The following is a 17399-nucleotide window of genomic DNA, read 5'->3' as shown; positions in this document are numbered from 1 at the left end:
CTGATTTAATCTGGCTTCAACTACACTAATATTTAAGTTTTTAGTTCATGTTGATGACATCATTCTGTAACTTGTATGGCATACATTTCCAAGTAATGGGTAGGGTTAAGATAATGCTTTTTTTGTTCTGTGGATAAGTGATATTCCTGCCACTTGGTAGCTCCTGAAAGTAACTAAAAAGTAACTTTTTCCTAACTTAGTTATTTTTAAAATCAAGTAATCAGTAAAGTAACTAAGTTACTTTTAAGCTCAACTAATCAGTAACTTAACTAAGTTACTTTTTCAAGGTAACTATGGCAACACTGCTTGCAGGTCACAACATTAGGTACAGTTGGTACAACATACAATAACTAGAGTGGAACCTTTAAAGTAGATTAGCTCACCATCACAGAACCTTATAAACTGTGCAGGAAGCATTTTCAGTAACATTGCAACTAGGCCTGTCACGATATATTTTTTAAGACGATATTCATTCATTTAATAATTTTCCGTACGGCCTTAGCTTGCGAGCTCAATAGCTCACAGGCTAGCGAACATAATAAACAGTTAACTTTCCAGTGTGTGTTAATTGGGGACTAACGCACACAACAACTCGGAGCATTGCCACGGTGGAGCGCGCTGTTTAGTTCATTAACTCACTAACGCAGTGAACACAACAGTTAACTTTCCCTGAAGTGTCTCTGTTGTTTGAATCTATGCGCTGCATATGCAGCAAGGCTGTGGAGTGCGGAGTATTGGACGGAGCCAACACCGGCAAGAGTGTACTGGTCTGCTGGCGTTCCATGAGCCCACTTGCGGCAAATGCTACAGCCGTCCAACACTGTCGGCTCACTGTGTGATCCACACGCTGGCTCACCACAATAATGACAATTTATCGAGTCCGGACAAACTATCGTGTCCATTTTATCTGAACAATAAGTCGATATAGTAATTATCGTGACAGGCCTAATTGCAAATTTCTTACAAGTGTAATTGTAAGTTAGCTACTATTATTATTATGGCATTGAAATAATAATACTGTGTATTCATTCAAATATTTGAATCCATTAGATGAATGTGACGTTAGAATTGTCCTATGCCACGATGTGGCTCTGCTCAGCTTACCCTCGCTGACATGATCGCTGACTTGATTGTCAAAGAAACATGATAACAAAAAAAACAACAACGGAAACGAACAAGGGTCTATTGTATTAACTTCTCGGCATATGTGACTGGATGAAAAAAACATATTTTGAAGAGGAGAGTGAGGGCAGCAAGAAGACAGGCTGTCGAGGATTGAATACTAAATATTGGACTAAAATACTGCAATGTCCATAGTTAATTCACTTCAAGAGCCATCATTGTTCATGGTAAGTAATATTTCATGTTTTCAGTATATGGATAACAGCAAATCAATGGTGCGCATTATACATACAGTAGGTAGAAGGTTTTTCCTGATTTCTGAGGTCAATTTTTGTGGTGTGTGTTATACTTGGGAGTGCATTATACACAAGCAACTCTGGTAGTTAATTAGTTATATCTTTGTTTTGTATTGAGGTAGATAGGCAATAAATGTTTTGACCAACATTGCATGAACCATTTGAAATTCAAAAGTCATTGTCATATGTTTTTGGTTTTGTCATTATGTCTACCCTTCTGTGCTTAAGTTAATCCTTTATATGCTCACTGAGGGCAATTCCCACAACCTGGACATTTTTGTTGGATTCGCAGTTGTACCACCTTTTCGAGTGTATGACTGCATATGAAAAAATCTGCCTTCATAAATGACAGTCATAGACATAATTATGTGGGTACATACTGTATATATACAGTAATACAAACATGTTGATTACTGCGGATGTAGTTTGCAATGGTGTAAAGTTGCACAGCATCATACTGAGAGACATTTTTAATATCTAAAAAGAAAAATGCCGTAGTGTACAAAGCGGCCAGTGAGTGTACAGTATGTTTGTCAGATTCTTGATTCAGTTGGAAGATATGTTGAACATCTTGGAGTCAAATAGCTGTAATAGCTGAGGACTAAGTAGAAATAAGGCTCATTCTTAATGGAAACAATGAAATGCATCTCAAGTGAAGTGAATCCTGCCTGTGACTCTGCATTATTTATACAGAACATCCTGCTGATGGCAGCTGTCACCGATGTGTCATTCCACACGCATCAAACGGCTTCAAAGGTTAGGCAGCAAACCGTGAAGCTAGTGGCAACCAAGCGATGTGTCATTTCAGATATTCCTTTCCAGTACACTGCCAGCTGATAGGCTGTGTGGAAACCTTTCTTATTGTTATCATTATTATTGGCCACTGATAACAATAAGAAAAATGACAAAAGCGCTGCTTTTCAGACCATCTTATTAAGAAACTGAAGATGAACATGACAACAATGTACAATGAATATAGTAAAAATTTATATTGAAATTGCACAAAATATGGCCATAGTATTTCACTTAAATCTTGTCACTGATTTTTTTCTGTTTAGGAAAGCCCTTTACCCAAAATAATAACGTTGGACCCGCATAAAATTTAATTAAAACTGTTATCTTTTCCAAATAAAATGCAAGTCCGACCTGGGATTCGCTTTACCGGACAAGCGGTCTTCAGTTTACACTGAAGTCTTATGGCAGCGACATAACCAAAATATATATGTAAATCGGAATCTGGTGCATTCTATCACTAATCTACAGTAAACAGTAACATTAAAGTCATAATTACAGTAAATATTTGTTTGAAAAACACCTAATAAGGCGGTGCTATGGACGACTGGTTAGCAAATCTGCCTCACAGTTCTGAGGACCCGGGTTCAAATCCGGCCTCACCTGTGTGGAGTTTGCATGGTCTCCCCATGCCTGCGTGGGTTTTGTCCGGATACTCCGGTTTCCTCCCACATCCCAAAAACATGCATGGTAGGTTAATTGAAGACTCAAAATTGCCCGAAGGTGTGAATGTGGGTGTGAATGGTTGTTTATTTATATGTGCCCTGCGATTGGCTGGCGACCAGTTCAGGGTGTACCCCGCCACTCGCCCAAAGATAGCTGGGTTAGGCTCCAGCACGCCCGCGACCCTTGTGAGGATAAGCGGTATGGAAGATGAATGAATGAAAACACTTAATCAATATAAAACAATCCACTGAAAAGCATGGCAAAGTTTGGCATAACAGAGTGGGCCTTCTTGTGCTATGGGATCATGTATTTTTACGGCACTGCGCAAAACTAGTTCGTCTGCCATTGGTGACCTCGAAACATTGTAATTGGTACAGTCATAAACCGAGGGCTCACAGTAATTTCTGACTACCTTGAAGATTTTGGGGTGCTATAGATGTGTTAATATGAGAGAGTGCAATGATATATGAATGTTTGGCTTGAGCGAGTGACAAGGAATCTCACAGCCGCCACCGTATTTACCTTTTAAATCAACGAAACCCTAATAAATATTAATAATAATAATCAGCATATTAAATTAGTGAGTTAACATAATTTAAGGGGTGCTCTAGCTGTTGTTTTAATGTCAGAGTCCAAAACAACTGTACATTATGTGATTATTTTTGTTTATGAGGCTTGCAACAATGTGTATCACTCTCTATCATGTCTGTATCATTACATCCTAATCAGCAATTTTTCAGCATATTAATTTAGTGATTGAACATAATTTTGGGCTGCTAGCTGTAATTCATGTGAGATACAGTGGGTACGGAAAGATTTCAGACCCCCTTAAATTTTTCACTCTTTGTTATATTGCAGCCATTTATTAAAATCATATAAGTTCATTTTCCCCCTCATTAATGTACACACAGAACCCCATATTGACAGAAGAAAACATAATTGTTGAAACTTTTGCTGATTTATTTAAACAGAAAAACTGAAATATCACACAGCTATAAGTATTCAGACCCTTTGCTGTGAGACTCATATATTTAACTCGGGTGCTGTCCATTTCTTCTGATCATCCTAGAGGTGGTTCTACACCTTCATTGGAGTCCAGCTGTGTTTGATTATACTGATTGGACAGGAAAGCCACACCCCTGTCTATATAAGACCATATAGCTCACAGCGCATGTCAGAGCAAATGAGAATCATGAAGTCAAAGGAACTGCCTGAAGAGCTCAGAGACAAAATTGTGGCAAGGCACAGATCTGGCCAAGGTTACAAAAAAAATTCTGCTGCACTTAAGGTTCCTAAGAGCACAGTGGCCTCCATAATCCTGAAATGGAAGACGTTTGGGACCATCAGAACACTTCCTAGAGCTGACCATCCGAACTGACCAATTGGGGGAGAAGAGCTTTGGTGAGAGAGGTAAAGAAGAACCCAAAGATCACTATGGCTGAGCTCCAGAGATGCAGTCGGGAGATGGGAGAAAGTTCTAGAAAGGCAACCATCACTGCAGCCCTCCACCAGTCGGGGCTTTATTGCAGAGTGGCCGGACGGAAGCCTCTCCTCAGTGCAAGACACATGAAAGCCCGCATGGAGTTTGCTAAAAAAAAAAAAAAAAAAGAAACACCTGAAGGACTCCAACATGGTGAGAAATAAGATTCTCTGCTCTGATGAGACCAAGATAGAAATTGTTGGCCTTAATTCTAAGTGGCATCTGTGGAGAAAACCAGGCACTGCTCATCACCTGTCCAATACAGTCCCAACAGTGAAGCATGGTGGTGGCAGCATCATGCTGTGTTTTTTTTTTTCAGCTGCAGGGACAGGGAAACTGGTTGCAATTGAAGAAAATATGAAAAACAAGATCCCTGTTACAGGGATATCCTGGGCAAAAATCTTCTCCAGAGTGCTCAGAACCTCAGACTGGGCCGAAGTTTCACCTTCAAAAAAGCCGATGACACTAAGCACACAGCTAAAATACCGAAGGAGTTGCTTCAGAACAACTCCGTGACTGTTTTTGAATGGCCCAGCCAGAGCCCTGACTTCAACCCAATTGACCATCTCTGGAAAGACCTGAAAATGGCTGTCCACCAATGTTCACCATCCAACTTGACAGAACTGGACAGGATCTGCAAAGAGGAATGGCAGATGACACTCAAATCCAGGTGTGAAAAACCTCCCAAAAAGACTCATGGCTGTATTAGCTCAAAAGGGTGCTTCTAATAAATACTGAGCAAAGGGTCTAAATACTTATGGCTGCGTGATATTTCAGTTTTTCTTTTTTAATAAATCTGCAAAAAAAAAATTAATTCCGTTTTTTTTCCTGTCAATATGGGGTACTGTGTGTACATTAATGTGGAAAAAAAGAACTTAAATGATTTTAGCAAATGGCTGCAATATAAAAAAGAGTGAAAATTCTAAGGTGGTCTCAAAAATTGTTTTTAACTACTTGAAAATCAAGCTAAACCTTGCTCTTTACTTGCATTTGTTCCTGTCAATAATGTTATGAGTGTGCATTAGCTATTTTAGGGATAAGGTTTGTATTTTGAATTCATTTCTTTGAGTGTGGTTTGGGTTTTAAACAATGGCTTTTTGGTGAGTTACCAAATGTATGAATTGGGAGTACTCATTAAAGTTTACTTTTCTGCTAAGAATAAGAGCCCAATTGACCTTATGTTACATTAAAATCATATAGCCAATAAAGCAAACTGTATCAGAGATGTCTATCTCTTTAAAAAAATTATAATGAAAAATCTGCGATGCACTGAATCCGCAATAAGTGAACCATAATGTAGCGTGGGATTACTGTACTGTAATTTAGATGTTTGTGGTTGTTTTTTTTCCACAGAGGTTTTGGTGCTGGGGAAAATAGTTTTTATTGTTGTGTGAGTTGTGAAGGGGAGCACAGGCTAGGCATGTAGTGTCACCAAGACTTGAGATACACTACATGGACATAAATATAGGGACACCTGGCCATTGCATCATTGCAAAATTCAATGCGCCCTTTATCAGCTACAACAGCTGCCATTCTTCTGGGAAGACTTTCTTCAAGATGTTGGCGGTGTTTCTGGGGGAATTTGATCCCATTTATCAAGAAGATCATTTGTGAGGTCACAATATCGTAAATTATCCTAAATCCCCATGCCTGAATGATTGATTAATTAATAATTCACTTTAAACCGCATACACTCCCTGAAGTCTCAGCGCCCTTTGCACAATGGTTATTGCACCGGACTATTGCAATATTAGTCATTCGAACTGCTCTAAGTGCTAGAGGACTCTGCATCTTTTTGCACAATTGTTTTTTGTCAATGTCTTTATGTCTCCAAAGTGTTCTGTAAATTGACTGTCTGTTGTACTAGAGCGGCTCCAACTACCGGAGACAAATTCCTTGTGTGTTTTGGACATACTTGGCAAATAAAGATGATTCTGATTCTGATTCTGATTCTAATTCTGATAATTGAAAGATGTATCTGAATATTTTTGGTCATAAAGTGTATATTGAACTGGGAATGTGACCAGTAGGGGGCTGGCTGGGTCGTGAACAATTTATTAATTTTAATTGAACACAGCATTAGGTACATTTTTGCAATCTTCTCATGGCACTGAAGGTCAATTATCTTTTCTCTTGGCACTCCAGAATGATAATTGCACCCTCTTCACCCACTGCTAATTATACTTAGCCTTACCATTGGAATGTTTTTGATACCACTCCAGTGAGTACTTCACAGACACTACACGTTTGCCCTCAGGAAAGTCAGTGTTTAAAGGCAATACCATGTAGATGAGTTTTAAAATGGTTGTCATTGTCCTCATCCTGAATATATGTTGATAATTTGATCGTTTCACCCATGTTGTAACATCCATCCATCCATCCATTTTTTTTCACTGCTTATCCTCACTAAGGTCGCGGGCTGCTGGAGCCTATCCCAGCTATCTCCGGGCGGGAGGCGGGGTACACTCTGAACCGGTCGTCAGCCAATCGCTGGGCACATATAAACAAACAACCATTCGTGCACACATTCACACCTATGGGTAATTTAGAGTCTTCAATCAACCTACCATGCACGTTTTTTGGGATGTGGGGTGAAGATGCAAACCGTATTGGGAACCCCGGTCCTCAGAACTGTGAGGCAGATGTGCTAACCACCAGGCCCCAAGACTTATTTGTATTCATAAAAGAACTAGGAAATATGCCCTTATTAAGAACACATTATTTGAAATAGTGACAGCTCGCTCTTGCTACATCTAACAAAATCTAATTTAGAGAATGGAGAATTTAGTGTTGATTGCCTTTGATTCTTCATTATTATTTTTGAGCGAGGCCATACATTTTTATTTTTCTTAAGAGCTTATTAAGAATTAGTTTTACTGTGATCAATATCTCTCTGTTTTAAATGTATGTCAGCAGGGTGGAAAACACAAGGTTAATATTGAAATACATAATTGAGGTTGCAGGTTTAGTGTACAACTTCAGTATACCACAAAATCTATTGTTTACTTGTTAAAAAAAGATTTAACCCCTTTACTAATTAGAGTATATAATTTGCCTCTGTTTAAGAGCCACTTTAGTCTGTAAACGGGCTTGAGATGTTGTTATTCTGCGGTGCACCTCAAAGCGCTCTCGTGGTCTATTATTTCTGATGAGCTGACACCTTCATTAGAACAGGAAACAGTAGATGAGGATGAAACACTTCTCAAAAGGAGGAGTAATAGAAATAAATGATTAAATGCTGATCCTTCTCAACTATGAGGCCCTTTTTCATCTTTAACTTTCATTTTTTTTACGTGACTCCCGGCATCTACTTGCGTCTGCTGTTTCATCGATCAATTACCAGGAGGACCATGAAAGGGAAGGATTGCAGCTTGAGTGAATATTGGGGGATAAATTGTGAATCAAATTTTAATTCCTTGTGAAGGGCATCACCTCTCTTCGAACTCGAAACTTAAGAAATATTTCCCCTCGCTAATATCGATTTAAAGGAGTTAAGGCTTTCTGACAATCACGGGGAGAAATATTTTATTCATGCCAACACATTCCTTGGAGCTGTGTGAGTGCAGCGCATGCATGCAAACCCATGTTGTGTAGTATTGCCTGTGGCTGCGCATGTGCGTACCTCTCACTGTGTGTCCTTGTGATCGAGACAGGCCCCCCCAGTCCACCAGAGTCTGTGACAGTGGAGGAGGTGACAGACAGCACAGCCCAGCTGGTGTGGAGCCCCGGACGGGACAATGGGAGCCCCCTCATCAATTATATCATTCAGACGAGGACGCTTTTCACTGTGGGCTGGCAAAGGGTTAATACTGGTAGGTAACTCTTCAAAGAAACGTTCATCTAATTGCACACCTTCTCAGAAATCTCGTGGCCCTCCGTTGGGAGATTCAACTGCCATGAGCGAAGAGGGCAGAGTTAGAGGTCAGCTGCACAAGAGAAGGCTCTGTAGGGGAGGGGGTGGTGCCTTGCTTTATCGATATGGTGGTCAGTGGGGCTCACCAGAACCACTTTACACCTCTGTCAGTCAAACCAAAGTCCTCATCTTCTTCAGGTTAACCTTTTATTATACAAGGAGCTGTATTTGGCAATTGGTGTTCAAAATGGACCCTACATGCCTCACTAACAGACAAACTGACAATCGAGCCAAATTTGAGCATTTTCCCCTCCCTTGCAATCAAAGTCAGCAAAGCACCGATTGTCAAATGTTTCTTAAAGATTATTGTGAGCAATTATCCTGTGGTGTGGGGTGTGTTAAGAATGAATCTTTTTCTCCCCGATCTGCTCAGAAAACAGTCAGGGCTAACGATGATAAACCTGTGCATTATATATGCTCGCAAATCATTATTGTGTGTGCTCAAAACCAAGTTGAGCTGAGCTCCAGACTTTGCGATTGTGATGTGACACGCAACAATAGCCATTTCAAAACATCATAAAGCTTGCACTGTTGCCGCACACAAAGAGGAGCAACTGGTTGTGTTGCTTTGTATAACATGTCTCACAAGTCATTCACCACAATATAATGACAAGGAGAAGAACAGACAACAGTTAGCCTAATATTATATTTCATCTTTATTCGTCTTTGTATTTTCCAGCGGTCTGCATGCCTTGTGGCACTATGATACCTCTCATAGGTCAGTCACTGTACTTTGACAGACAATGTTATGTACATGGTGTGCTGTGTTTGACTGCACCACATGCTACAGTATAAGAGCAGTAAGCACAGACAAGATTCTTTTTCCTTGTCATGTATGTAAAATGTGTCATGTGTGTAAAAAATGGTGAAGATGTTAAAAATCATCATTTAAGATGCCCTTTAAGCAAGGTCAAAATTGTAATGCTGTCACAATAATTTATAATAATATTCCAGAGATTTATTGTGATATGCACAAACACATTGGTGATAATGAGCAATAAAATTCTTACCTTGCAAGTTCCCTTGATACAGCAAATTTATATTTTTTCAATTATTTACACAAAACAAATGAGAAAAATTTTCAAAAGAGCAAAGTGTTAGTGGAAGGAAATATGGTCTGTTGAATGATAAGACATTTTGAATAACGTGAGGCATTGAGAGCCAAGAATGTACTTGCATAATTGTCTAGGGTTAAACATCTGAGTTCCAGAAATTAAATAAATTCCCATTCCCAAGGCAACTGTTATAGAAGTATTGTACGTGTCATGTTATAGATAAATGCATCCTCCAAAGGACTATTGGAACTTCTATACAAGGCTGCACTGCTAAATAACAGGAGAAAATAATGAAATATGTAGCTGGTGAGCACTTTGACTCATTAAAAAACATTCTTCTTCTCAATTTAGTTCAATTATCCATCCATTTTCTACCGCTTATGTCATTGAGGGTCTCTGGGAGCTGAGGACTATCCTCAGTAAGTTTGATTGAGAGACAAGGTGTACTCTGGACTGATTGCCAGTTAATCACAGGACACATAATATACAGACAAACAATCATAATCACTCATATCCATCCCTAGAGGTTAATTTAGGGATTCCGATTAATCAGGCGGGGAAGAAAATGGAGTATGCGAGCATGGAATATTCTCTTCCATGCTCGCAAACTCCATACAGAGAGGGCCAAGCATTTGAATTGAACACAGGATCCTTAGAGCCCAGTGACCCCAGTCCGTTAGACGTGCCAACCACATGCATCACCAGGCTTGCCACACGTTTCAATGCAAACCACACTATTGGTGCGGCAATTCATTTGAGGTAGGCCTTCAAGATTTTTTTTTCATTTTTTTTTTTTAACCAACAACTCTGTCAGGGACCTTCAAAACAATGAGGTTGTCAAAGATCATCCATTGCAGTAATTTATTCCAGCACTTGATACTGTAAAATCTAATCCCAGTACATTAATTGGTCTAACCGATAGAGAGCAAAAAGAGTTGAGTCTGTGGTGAATCCTAAGGAGCAAAAAGATCCAATAAATTTTGGAATATAGCCTAAAAAGGTAAAGTAAAAAAATAAAATAAAAAGTCCTCAGATGGTCCATTGTCCAGCTCTGTTAGGCAAAATGAGATAAAAACAGAGCTTTGCGACTTTGGTGTGGGCACCGTGGGTTCAGTTCCCACTCAGTGATGATGTGAATGTGAGTGCGAATGGTTGTCCATGTCTATATGTGCCCTGCGATTGACTGCCGACCAGTTCAAGGTGTAGTCCGCCTTTCTCCTGAAGTCAGCTGGGATAGGCTTCCGCGACCCTAACCAGGTAAGGAGTGTTGAAAATGGATCGATGGATAAATTCAGTTGGGGAACAAACAGCTGCTTTTCTGCACTGCAGACCAATAAATCTGAACTTCCAGTGACCATTCACAACTATAGACCCCAATCTGCTACTCACCTCTCAATCATACAAATTGTCCTGAGATTACAAAATGAGAAAATGGGTGGCAAATCCCAAATCTACACTCATCAAAAGTCATTTTCCCTGGCCAACATTATTTTTTTTCAATGGCTCATCTTCCTCAGTGGAAAGCCCCCTTATATTTACACCAGAAACGAGTGATGGTATTCTTACACAAAATATCACATTCAAGCACATGCCACATAGAGACAACCACACTCACTAGACTCACATTTCACACCTTAATTTAGAGTCTTCAATAAGCATACATTTTTGCAGGGGGAATATGGGAGAAGGCCACAGTACTGGGGAAACGTCACGCAAGCATGAGGAGAGCATGCAAATTCCACACAGGAAGGGCTGAGAATCAAATCTATATCCTTTTGCCTGTTGCCTGGTCACCATGCTAACCATGCGCCTGACTGTGCTGCCTGCACTTTTGCTATAAGAGAACAAACATATTATTTATTTATGTAACATTTCTATTTGTAGTTATTTTTATTAATGAATGTTATGTAACTGTTATAAAATAACTTTGGTCTTAATGGCAGGTATTTGTGAAGTTTTCAGTATACTGCCATTTGTATGATTTTCCAGAGAATTTCCATGACAGACTTGTCTCAATTGTGTATTTTCTGTGTTTTTGTAGTTCCAGAGACAATCGACGGGAGCACGCTGACAGCCACTGTGGTGGACCTTAATGCCTGGGTGGAGTATGAGTTTCGAGTATTGGCAAGAAACAGTGTGGGAGTTGGGGAACCCAGCCCTGTGTCAGTCAAGACAAGGACAGAGGATGCAGGTACATAATGTAATTATCTAAAATCATTTGGCAAATTAAAAAAGATGTAAAATTTTTCTTGTGTGTCTTTGTCAACATCTGTTTGGTTAATTCTGTATGTACTTCCTTGCCAGTTTTTTGTTTGGGTCTGGATTTGTGTTTCATTAAGGTTGTCACACACCGAGCGACACGGGCGTACCCGACATGTAGTGTGCAGTGTTTGGCAACTGTTTTCATGAAAAGATGATTCTGATCCTGAATGGCCAATCAGTCGGCCACGGTTTTTGCTGCAATTCAAAATTTGAATCGCCGGCGCTTGACATCGCAACGTCGCAGATTCCAGCCACTCAAAATGCACAGAAGCTTTTACTCGTTTTATTAGGAATCCCACGTGCGTTCCTGGAAAAACACACCCAGCTACAACATGATTGGCTCCTGGATCGCAGCAAGGGCAGGCTACGCAAATGTAATGAGATGACCATCCCAAATATGTATCACATTTGTAAAAATAAAAACCAAGAAGTTTGTTATGGTTAGGTTTAGGGCTAGGGTTGGGGTTAAGGCGGGATACGATGGGTTAAAGTCGGTTACGATGGGTTAAGGTTAGGATTACTGTGGGTGAGGGTTAGTGGGATTCATATTAATGCCACCACACTTAAGTCACATACTTCTTTTCCCATTTGGAAGCAGTAGAGTGTGTTCTACCAGGATACAGCAGCCAATCATATTACAGCGGCGTGTGTCCTGGAGCCAGTAATATTGGGGCAGAGCATGTCCTGCCTGCAAAGCGCCGGGATTCCTAGGAATTGCGTCACTCACGCTAAAAATACATCCATACAGGTTTAAACAAGCAAGACACTGAACGACCGCTGCACCAGCCCAAGCCAAATAATTGGACTATATAAAGCATCAAATGTTGTGTTTTACATCAATACTTAACGATATTCATAATGTATAATGTGCCTGTGGATGAAAAAGTGAAGCTTGTGACCAAAATGTATGCCTAACGTACGTACCTCGCTGGGTATGTTCAAATGAATGGGGTCAGCGGGACTCCTTTAAAATACAGTGGGTACAGAAAGTATTCAGACCCCCTTAAATTTGTCACTCCTTATCCACTATATTTTTTCTGATTGGACTGCTCATCCATATCTAACGAGTGTTGTTGTATGCTTCTTCAACAATTTAGTTTAATGAAATGGAAGACTCTAAATTGCCCGTAGTTGTGAATGTGAGTGCCAATGGTTGTTTGTTTTTATGTGCCCTGCGATTGGCTGGCAACCAATTCAGGGTGTAACCCGCCTCCTGCCTGTTCATAGCTGAGATAGGCTCCAGCACTCCCGCGACCCTTGTGAGGATAAGCGGCTCAGAAAATGGATGGATGGATGGATATATTGCAGCCATTTTCTAAAATCATTAAGTTAATCATTACAGTTAAATTTTTGCAAATTTATTAAAAAGAAAAGCTGAAATATCACACAGCCATAAGTATTCAGACCCTTTGCTCACTATTTAGTAGAAGCACCCGTTTGAGCTAATGCAGCCATGAGTCTTTTTCACACCTGGATTTGGGCATCCTCTACCATTCGTCCTTGCTGATCCTCTCCAGTTCTGTCAGGTTGGATGGTGAATGTTGGTGGACGGCCATTTTCAGGTCTCTCCAGAGATGCTCTATTGGGTTTTTGTCAGGGCTCTGGTTGGGCCATTCAAGAAGAGTCACGGAGTTGTTCTGAAGCCACTCCTTCGTTATTCTAGCTGTGTGCTTAGGGTCATTATCTTGTTGGAAGGTGAACCTTCGGCCCAGTCAGAGGACCTGAGCACTCTGGAGAAGGTTTTCGTCCAGGATATCCCTGTACTTGGCCGCATTCATCTTTTCTTCGATTGCAACCAGTCTCCCTTTCCCTGCACTTGAAAAACACCCCCAGAGCATGATTCTGCAACCACCATGCTTCACTGTTGGGACTGTATTGGACAGGTGATGAGCAGTGCCTGGTTTTCTCCACACATGCCACTTAGAATTAAGGCCAACAATTTCTACCTTGGTCTCATCAGACCAGATAATCTTATTTCTCACCATCTTGGAGTCCTTCAGGTGTTTTTTTTTTTTTTTTTTTTTTTTTTTTTGTAGCAAATTCCATGCGGCTTTCATGTGTCTTGCACTGAGGAGAGGCTTCCGTCAGGCCACTGTGCCATAAAGCCCAGACTGGTGGAGGGCTGGAGTGATGGTTGACTCTCTAGAACTTTCTCCCATCTCCCGACTGCATCTCTGGAGCTCAGCCACAGTGATCTTTGGGTTCTTCTTTAACTCTTCTCCCCCAATTGCTCAGTTTGGCTGGATGGCCAGCTCTCGGAAGGGTTCTGATGGTCCCAAACGTCTTCCATTTAAGGATTATGGAGGCCACTGAGCTCTTCAGGGTTCCTTTGACCTCATGATTCTCATTGGCTCTGACATGCACTTAGAGCTGTAAGGTCTTACATAGACAGGTGTGTGGGTTTCCTAATCAAGTCCAATCAGTATAATCAAACACAGCTGGACACCAATGAAGTTGTAGAACCATCTCAAGGTTCATTGCACCTTCATTTTTTCTGTCAATATGGGGTGCTGTGTGTACATTAATGAGGGAAAAAATGAACTTAAATGATTTTAGCAAATGGCTGCAATATAACAAAGAGTGAAAAATTTAAGGGGATCTCAATACTTTCCGTACCCACTTTATCTACACTCGCTTTTATTCTCTCCAACGTCTACGTTCTTTAGCAACCCATCTCTTCCCTGATCATGAATATATCGTTTTATGGTTTAATAAATGTGATAAAGTACATTTTACTGTATGTACAGCATCAAACGCCTGCGCAGGCTATGCAATGGTCCAGTCCAATCGGCTTCAACCGCATCGCACAGTGTGCCACATCATAAAAAAATAAAACAATCATTTGTGACGTGTGAAACTTTTAAAAATCTTTTGTCAAATCTTACTTGATTTCAGCTAAATTGGCTGTGGACGCAATAATGGCAAACTGAGTTTCATCCCGATCTGATCTGGATGGCAGTAATTAAATTTCCACATTGAAAATCCCATTAAACATGTTCAGAGCCTGAAGTCTCATCAAAATCACATCGAGTAGGGTCTTATTGCATGTATACCCTTGAATCCAGAGACAAATTCTAATTCTGGTTTTATCTTTATCACCTTGAAACCTTGGCAGATGTCATTGCTCTCTGAGTGCCTTTGTTCCCTTTCAAGAGTTTCTTGTGTGGAGGTGTTGACAAGTTCTCTGTTGTGTAGTCCCTGATGCAGCGCCAGGTGATGTTGGCGGAGGAGGCGGAAGCAGGTCAGAGTTGGTCATCACATGGGAGGTAAGTCATCGATCTCATGTTGTTCGTTTTAAATAGATCATAAACCCCAGAAGTGTGAGACTAACTGGATGATGATTTTCAAGGCTTTGGTATGTTTACTATTTTTCAGCCAATTTCACAATGCAAGGATGTTGCAATGAAGTGGCACAGGTAGCTTAAAATCCATCCATTTTCTGAGCCGCTTCTCCTCACTAGGGTCGCGGGCGTGCTGGACCCAATCCCAGCTATCATCGGGCAGGAGGCGGGGTACACCCTGAACTGGTTGCCAGCCAATCACAGGGCACATACAAACAAACAACCATTCGCACGCACAGTCACACCTACGGGCAATTTAGAGTCTTCAATTAATGCATGTTTTTGGAATGTGGGAGGAAACCGGAGTGCCCGGAGAAAACCCATGCAGGCACGGGGAGGACATGCAAACTCCACACAGGCGGGGACGGGGATTGAAACCCGCACCTCAGAACTGTGAGGCTGACGCTCTAACCTGTCGGCCACCGTGCCGCCTAGCTTAAAATCGTTGTCGATAATTAATGTGTGTCATTAAATTTACTTTGTCCAAACACACAGCTCCATAAGCACCCTAGTTTACCATTCAAAAAGCCTTTGGACATGGCAGGCATATGATTTATTCATTGGTCTATGGGGCAGTTATGATTGGCTCACATGAATTCTGCCTTGCAATAAGTGGTCAGGCAAATGTGTCATGTACATGCATATTTTAAAAAAAAAGAAATTCTGTTGTTGTTTTTATATCAGTATATTGAAGTGTTGTTTTTTTGTGATCGTTTGTATTGCTGTTATATGACAAGTTGAAAAATACACTCTGAACTTTAGTTATAATTACCAGACCTCATTGACCCCAGTGAGAATGTGGGTATAAAGGGGTGAATTAAGCTTACTTAAGATTTTATTCCTTATTCCTATTAAAATGTTGAGTTTCATTCTCACCTTTACAACAGAACGTCTCACAAATTTGTTCAGCACCATATATAAGCAGAAATAATGTTTTCAATTGAAAAGATACCCTGTTGTGAGCTTAGACATTTTTAAAGCCATTTTCCTCTTTCCATATTGTCAGGTAGGTCTCAAAAGCAATTTGAGGGTCACACAAACCGATCGCGTCGGCCCAAGGGCGCGATGAACGTGAGTGGTTTGTATATGTTTTAATATCACTATAGTTTTGTGTTTCAATCTCAGCCTGTCCCTGAAGAACTACAGAATGGCGAAAGTTTTGGTTACATCATTGCTTTCCGCGCCTTTGGAGAAGTCAGCTGGACCCACGTGGCCACCTCTGCCCCTGGCGCATCCCGCTATGTGTACCGCAATGAAAGCATTGCGCCCTTCTCCCCCTTCCATGTCAAGGTTGGCACATATAACAGCAAAGGGCAGGGTCCCTTCAGCCCCGTGGTCACCATCTACTCTGCAGAGATAGGTAAGCCAATGAGAACCAGAAAAAATGTTTGCAAGGCTACAAAACTTTGTGAATGCCAAAAAAGGACAAAGATCATGAAAGTGGTTTTGTTGAAAGCGCTCGAGAAAGCCACGAGGCGTGTGATGCAAGCAAATATATCTTCAAATGGAGGGTTGAAAAGTGTGGACATTTTCAAACACAAAGAAGATTGCTTTAAAATATCTATTTTTAAAACTCTAAACTGACATTTAGATTCACACGCTGCAAAAGGTTAATTCTGTTGGATTATTGCCAACATTTGGGGATTCTACAAATGTAATTCATGTTTAGAGAGACAGATTTATTCTGTCTGCTGATATAAGAAGACTGCGACGCTCAGTCCGGCTCCTATTGTCTGCTTCAGAGCCAAGTGGGGTGCCAGTGGGAGTTTGGGCCAGAAGTGTCTCAGCTCATGAGATCGAGGTGAACTGGCAGGCTCTCTCCTTCACCCCTGAAAGGGCTCTCGGCTATGAGGTACATTTTACTCTTTTCAGTTCAGAAACAGAAATCGCACACAACACAATTCAAATGTTGGTCATCAACCTGGTCATTCGCTTAGAAACTGCGTTGCCTTGGAAACGGTCGGTTCGGTTGGGCTGCTGCTATAGCCGAAATTATACAGTGCTTTGTAACATCACAACAGGCAACAAGACAGACTGTTTGCACCGGAACAAAAGAAAATTGCCTGCTTGCACTTCTCACAGTGGCTGTCAATTACAGGGTAACATAGTCAATACAGTGGCCACACACAACAATGGATCTCATGTCAAAATGCCAAGAAGCACCATTACCACAAATAAAACTGTTTACACTCTTGAAGCTTTTGAATTCAAAAACACTATAGAGAATTGGCAAATATGACAACTTGATTACCAGCCTCCCACCAAAAAACTTCGTCTTGAATTCAAAAACATCCATCCATCCATTTTCTGAGCCGCTTCTCCTCACTAGGGTCGCGGGCGTGCTGGAGCCTATCCCAGCTGTCATCGGGCAGGAGGCGGGGTACACCCTGGACTGGTTGCCAGCCAATCGCATGGCACATACAAACAAATAACCATTCGCACACACAGTCACACCTACGGGCAATTTAGAGT

General features: G+C 40.9%; 1 pseudogene; it reads left to right on the top strand.

Annotated features, from left to right (window-relative positions):
• Positions 1-17399, top strand: part of LOC133404964 (contactin-3-like) — an 86471-nt pseudogene that overhangs the window by 51843 nt on the left and 17229 nt on the right.

The sequence above is a fragment of the Phycodurus eques genome, chromosome 1, assembly GCF_024500275.1.
Source record: "Phycodurus eques isolate BA_2022a chromosome 1, UOR_Pequ_1.1, whole genome shotgun sequence".
NCBI classification, from domain to species: Eukaryota; Metazoa; Chordata; class Actinopteri; order Syngnathiformes; family Syngnathidae; genus Phycodurus; species Phycodurus eques.
This window is presented reverse-complemented; position numbering and strand designations above follow the sequence as displayed.